Source organism: Citrus clementina, unplaced genomic scaffold, assembly GCF_000493195.1.
Source record: "Citrus clementina cultivar Clemenules unplaced genomic scaffold, Citrus_clementina_v1.0 scaffold_1, whole genome shotgun sequence".
NCBI lineage: Eukaryota > Viridiplantae > Streptophyta > Magnoliopsida > Sapindales > Rutaceae > Citrus > Citrus x clementina.
This window is the reverse complement of record NW_006263303.1, coordinates 16,009,362-16,015,361: the sequence shown is the minus strand read 5'-3', so window position 1 is coordinate 16,015,361 and position 6,000 is coordinate 16,009,362. Positions and strand designations below refer to the sequence as shown.

General features: G+C 36.6%; 1 non-coding gene across 1 annotated transcript; it reads right to left on the bottom strand.

Annotated features, from left to right (window-relative positions):
* Window positions 1-693: 693 nt before the first annotated feature.
* Window positions 694-797, bottom strand: LOC112096048. The gene has a single exon (XR_002904206.1). It is a non-coding gene; the product is annotated as a small nucleolar RNA R71 (small nucleolar RNA).
* Between the last annotated feature and the right edge of the window lie 5,203 nt (window positions 798-6,000).

The window sequence follows — 6,000 nt, the reverse complement described above, 5'->3', positions numbered from 1 at the left end:
TTTATAATTCTGGAATTTAATTTTTAAGTTATTTTTCTTTGTAATTTTTTTTATTAATTTATTTTTAGTTAATTTATTTTCACGTATTTTTTTTAGTGTGTTTTTATAGTAAGGTTGTAATAGCGCAATAAGGTTAGTATCGTAATTTCTCCATCTTCTTTATTTTTATTTGTTTTGTTCCCATCTTTATTTTTATTTTATTTGTTTTGCATGCATGGTCGTAGGTCATTATTACCTAATCTTGAACCTATAGACCTTGAACTAGAAAAAACACTTCGCATACACAAGCACATTAAAAATAAATTTGGAATGGATTTACAAGCACCACAGGAGAGACCATTTAAGGATTATTTTAGTCCCTTAGCTAATTTGAGCACATCTTGCATAAGATACCCAAATGTAGCTGCTAGGAGTTTTGAACTAAAACCTAGTATGCTAAATTGTCTCCCAACATTCTATGGCCTAGAAAATGAAGACCCATATAATCATCTGAATGATTTTCATGCTATTTGTAAAACTTTTAAATATGAGAATTTTTCAAACGATGATGTTAAACTCAGATTATTCCCATTTTCTTTAAAGGATAGAGCTCGTTCATGGTTAAATACTTTGCCTGCTAATAGCATTACATCATGGGAACAAATGATAACTAATTTTTTTAATAAATATTTCCCAATGCATAAAGCCAATGTTATTCGCAGGGAAATTTCAGAATTTACACAGAGATAAGACGAGCAATTTTTCGAAACATGGGAGCGATTCAATGGGCTACTCTTGAAGTGTCCACATCATGGGTACGAGAAATGGCATCAATGCCAATACTTTTTGGAGGAATTACTACCAAATGTGCAAGAATGGCTAATGGCAACAAGTGGAGGAGAGCTAATGTCAAAAAGTGCATCAGAGATTTGGGAATTCTTCCAGCAACAAGCGGATAATTCCCAACAACGGAATCGATCACTCAAGAATACTAGAAGAAATAAGGGAGTAAATGAGGTTCAAATTGGTGAGTCAACTTCGGGAATCAAAGAAGTCAAGGAGATGGTTGAAGGTCTTGCTCGACAAATAGCATCGTTATCGACTACTAAATCAACAGAACCACATGACCATGACTCATACTCAGATCAAGCCAATGCCATAGGTGTAATGAGAAAGCCATCAAATTACAACCCATACTCCAACATATATAACCTTAGATGGAGAGACCACCCCAATTTTTTATGGTCTCAAGGATTCCAACAGAATAGATCAGCAGCTCCAGCTCCACCAATGCAACAAATTCCTCAAGTTCCTCAAGCCTCTCAGCCACCATTTAGACCATACAATCAAAACCAGAACTACTCTTAACCCAGACCATGGGAGGATGCATTCCAGAATTTCAAGAATTTTACTCACTCCACGATTGAGCAACAGAACCGCACCATTGATGGACTACGAAATTAGTTGAGAGCAGGCTTCAACTCACAAGCTCAATTAGTTTCAAGCCTCGAGAAGATAGTGGGACAACTTGCTTATTCAATTCAGACCTTGACAATGACTGTTGAGAAAGGCAAGTTTCCAAGTCAACCAGTGCCTAATCCTAAAGGAGTAAATGAAGCAAGTACCAGTTCACCACAACAGCATGGAGCGGTCAAAGTAGTCATGACCTTGCAAAAAGGAAAAGAAGTCGACAACAAAGTGGAGATGCTGGTGAAAATCAAATTGTACCTGTGAATGTTGAGGACTTACCACCAGAGGAGAAAGAAGAAGCCAACCCACGAGAATATGTTCCCAAAGCTCTATTTCCTCAGAGGTTAGCTAAAGGAAAGAAGGGAAAATCCACAGGTAAGATTCTTGAAATCTTCAAACAGGTAAGTGTTAACATCCTTTACTTGATGCTATAAAACAAGTTCCATCTTATGCCAAGTTTCTTAAAGATCTTTGTACTAAAAAGAGAAACATTCACATTCAAAAGAAAGCATTTTTAACAAAAAACGTTAGTTCTATACTCCAACATAAAATTCCTCTAAAATGCAAAGACCCAGGCTCCCCCACTATCTCATGTAGTATAGGGAACCACACAATTGAGAATGCTTTATTGGATTTAGGAGCTAGTGTAAATCTTTTGTCTTACTCTGTATTCGTGAAACTTGGACTAGAAGAATTACACCCAACTCCAGTGGTGTTACAGCTTGCAGATCGGTCCACAAAAATACCTCGTGGTATTGTGGAGGATGTGCTTATCTAGGTAGACAAGTTTTATTTTTTTGTTGATTTCATTGTAATTGACACTCAACCAATACAGGATTCAAGAAAGCACATCCCCATTATTCTAGGCCGACCTTTATTGGCAACTGTGGATGGTCACATTCAATGCAGAACTGGAAATATGCAGTTATCCTTTAGCAACATGACTATGGAGCTGAACATCTTCAACATTGCCAAACAACCTCACAATGCAGATGATGGAATTGTTGATGTGGATTTAATTGAAGCATTAGTTGATGACACTTTTTTTTCACACCTTAGTGATGATCATTTGCAAACATGCTTAACTCACTTTGGTTTGGATTTTGATATTGACAGATCGGTTGATAAGGTCAACGCCCTACTTGACTCAGCACCATCCATGGACACTAATAAATGGAAGTCAAGAGTTGAATAACTAGCACCATCAGAAAAGAAACTGATCCCATCATCAGAATCACCACCGAAATTCGAGCTCAAACCATTACCCAACACTCTAGAATATGCATTTTTGGGAGAAGAAAGTACTCTGCCGGTAATCATCTCATCATCCCTAAATGACGAACAAAAAAGTAAGTTGTTGGATGTTTTAAAAGAACACAAAAGAGCATTAGGATGGACCATAGTGGACATAAGAGGTATAAACCCAGTAGACTGCATGCATTACATTCACCTTGATGAAAATGCTAAACTTACTAGGGAAATGCAACGTCGGTTAAATCCTAACATGAAATAAGTTGTTAGAACTGAAGTCCTTAAGCTATTAGACGCAGGTATCATTTACTTAATTTCTGATAGTTCGTGGGTTAGTCCTGTACAAGTTGTCCCCAAAAAGTCAGGAGTCACAGTAGTTACGAATGCCGATAATAAATTAATACCAACTAGAGTGACTACAGGATGGCGTGTATGCATTGATTATAGAAAGTTGAATTCTGTCACACGTAAAGACCATTTTCCTTTACCATTTATCAATCAAATGCTTGATAGATTAGCAGGCCATGAATTTTATTACTTTCTAGATGGCTACTCAGGATATAATCAAATTCCCATAGCACCAAAAGATCAAGAGAAAATTACTTTCACTTGCCCTTTTGGCACATTTGCATATAGGAGAATGCCATTTGGATTATGTAATGCACCTGCTACATTTCAACGATGCATGTTGAGCATTTTTTCTGATATGGTTGAACGATTCCTTGAAGTCTTTATGGATGATTTTTCTGTCTTTGGTGACTCGTTTGATCAATGTTTACATCATCTAACACTAGTTCTGCAGAGATGTATCGAAAAGAACTTAGTCTTAAATTGGGAGAAGAGCCATTTTATGGTAAAACAAGGTATTGTTCTCGGTCACATCATGTCGAGTAAAGGTATTAAGGTTGACAAAGTCAAGATGGATCTCATTTCTAATCTTCCTCCACCCAAAACAGTCAGAGAAGTAAGATCTTTCTTTGGGCATGCTGGTTTTTATAGACGTTTCATTAAAAATTTTAGCAAAGTTTCTAGACTCTTATGCAATCTACTTACTAAGGATGTACTTTTTATCTTTAATGATTCATGTCTTGTGGCTTTTGAAAAATTAAAGCAATTGTTGACATCATCACCCATCATTCAGCCCCCAAATTGGAGCTTACCATTTGAACTCATGTGTGATGCATCTAATTATGCAGTAGGAGCAGTATTAGGACAAAGAGTTGATCGAATTCCCCATGTTATTTACTATGTTAGTATGACATTGAATGATGCACAGTTGAACTATTTAACTACTGAAAAAGAAATGCTAGCAGTAGTGTTTACATTAGAGAAATTTCGATCTTATCTCATTGATTGTAAAATAATTGTGTTCACTGATCATGCTGCTCTTAAATATCTTCTCACAAAGAAAGATGCAAAAGCTAGACTAATTCGTTGGGTGTTACTTTTGTAGGAATTCGACTTGGAATTTAAATATAAGAAAGGCACATAGAATGTTGTAGCTGACCATCTCTCTCGTCTCCATTTTGACACAATTATGGAATCATTACCATTGAATGAGTCATTTCCAGATGAACAATTGATGAGTGTAGAAGTATTGCTATGGTATACTGATATAGTTAATTATCTTGTTACAGGTCAACTTCCAGAGCATTGGACCAAGCAAGACAAGGCTAATTTTTTTGCGGAAATAAAGAATTTCTTTTGGGATGACCCGTATTTGTTCAAGTATTGTGCAGACCAAATTATTAGACGATGTGTCCCAGAAAGTGAAATTCAGAATATCCTTTCATTCTGCCATGAACAAGCTTGTGGAGGCCATTTCAGTGCTAAGAAAACAGCTACTAAAGTTTTACAATGTGGTTTCTATTGGCCAACTATATTTTGAGACGCTTACACTTTCTGTTCTTCATGTGATAGGTGTCAACGAATGGGGAGCATTACACGAAGAAACATGATGCCATTAAATCCAATTTTAGTAGTTGAGATTTTTGATGTGTGGGGTATCGACTTCATGGGTCCCTTTCCCCCTTCTTTTGGCCATCAGTACATATTGATTGCTGTTGACTACTTATCGAAATGGGTAGAAGCAATTCCATGCAGAACCAATGATCACAAGGTGGTAATAGGGTTTTTGAAAAGCAAAATTATTTCGCGCTTTGAATTCCCTCGAGCAATAATCAGTGATGGTGGTGCCCACTTTTGTAATAAAGCATTCAAGGCTCTTTTGACAAAGTATTCAACCACTCACAAAGTGGTGACCCCATATCATCCGCAAACCAGTGGCCAAGTTGAAATCTCCAATCGAGAAATAAAGCACATATTAGAAAAGACGGTGAGGCCAGACAGAAAAGATTGGTCATTAAGACTTGATGATGCATTACGGGCATATAGAACGACTTTCAAGACCCCGATTGGGATGTCACCCTACAGGCTAGTGTATGGAAAAGCTTGCCACCTACCTGTGGAACTCGAGCATCGTGCATATTGGGCTATCAAGAAATTCAATTTTGACATGCAGCAAGCCAGCTCCGAAAGAAGATTACAGCTGGCAGAACTTGAAGAAATTCACAATGATGCATACAAAAATGACAAGATTTACAAGCAACGAATGAAAGTCTTCCATGACAAGCAAATTATGAGAAAATCTTTCACTCCAGGTCAGAAAGTGCTTTTATTCAATTCTCGCTTGCACATATTCCCAGGTAAGTTACGCTCTCGATGGTCTGGCCCCTTTATTGTTCATACTGTTTTTCCACATAGGGCAATTGAAATTAAGGACCCAAAGAATGGTGTCACGTTTAAAGTTAATGGTCAAAGATTAAAGCCATATCTACAGTACCAACCATATGGAGAGGACACTGAAATAAATTTGAGTGACCCACCGGATTTGAATTGATTTTTTTTTTTCGGTGATTTGATTTTTTTTCTTTTTATTATTCTTTTGCTAATTAAAATTATTTTTGCATAAGTGTGTTTGTTTAACCATTAAGTTTTTTTTATCATTGTTAATTATGAGTACCATACCTAAACCGTTCCTCCTAAATATTCTTAAACCACTTCAACATGTAAAATCTCATCTCAAAAGGCAGATTCGATTTTGTAAGACATATCGTATTTGGGCTCTGCAACCACCAGAGTTAGTATCCTATGTTGAGGGTTTAGAAAGCCAACTCAGAGACATTGAGAGAAGTGTTTACGACATCCAGTTGGAGCTTGAGGTAAATTCAATAAGAGGACGATTTTAATTTTCTTTGTATGTTTTAATTTGTTTTTCTATTTATGTGCTTTAGTTTGTTA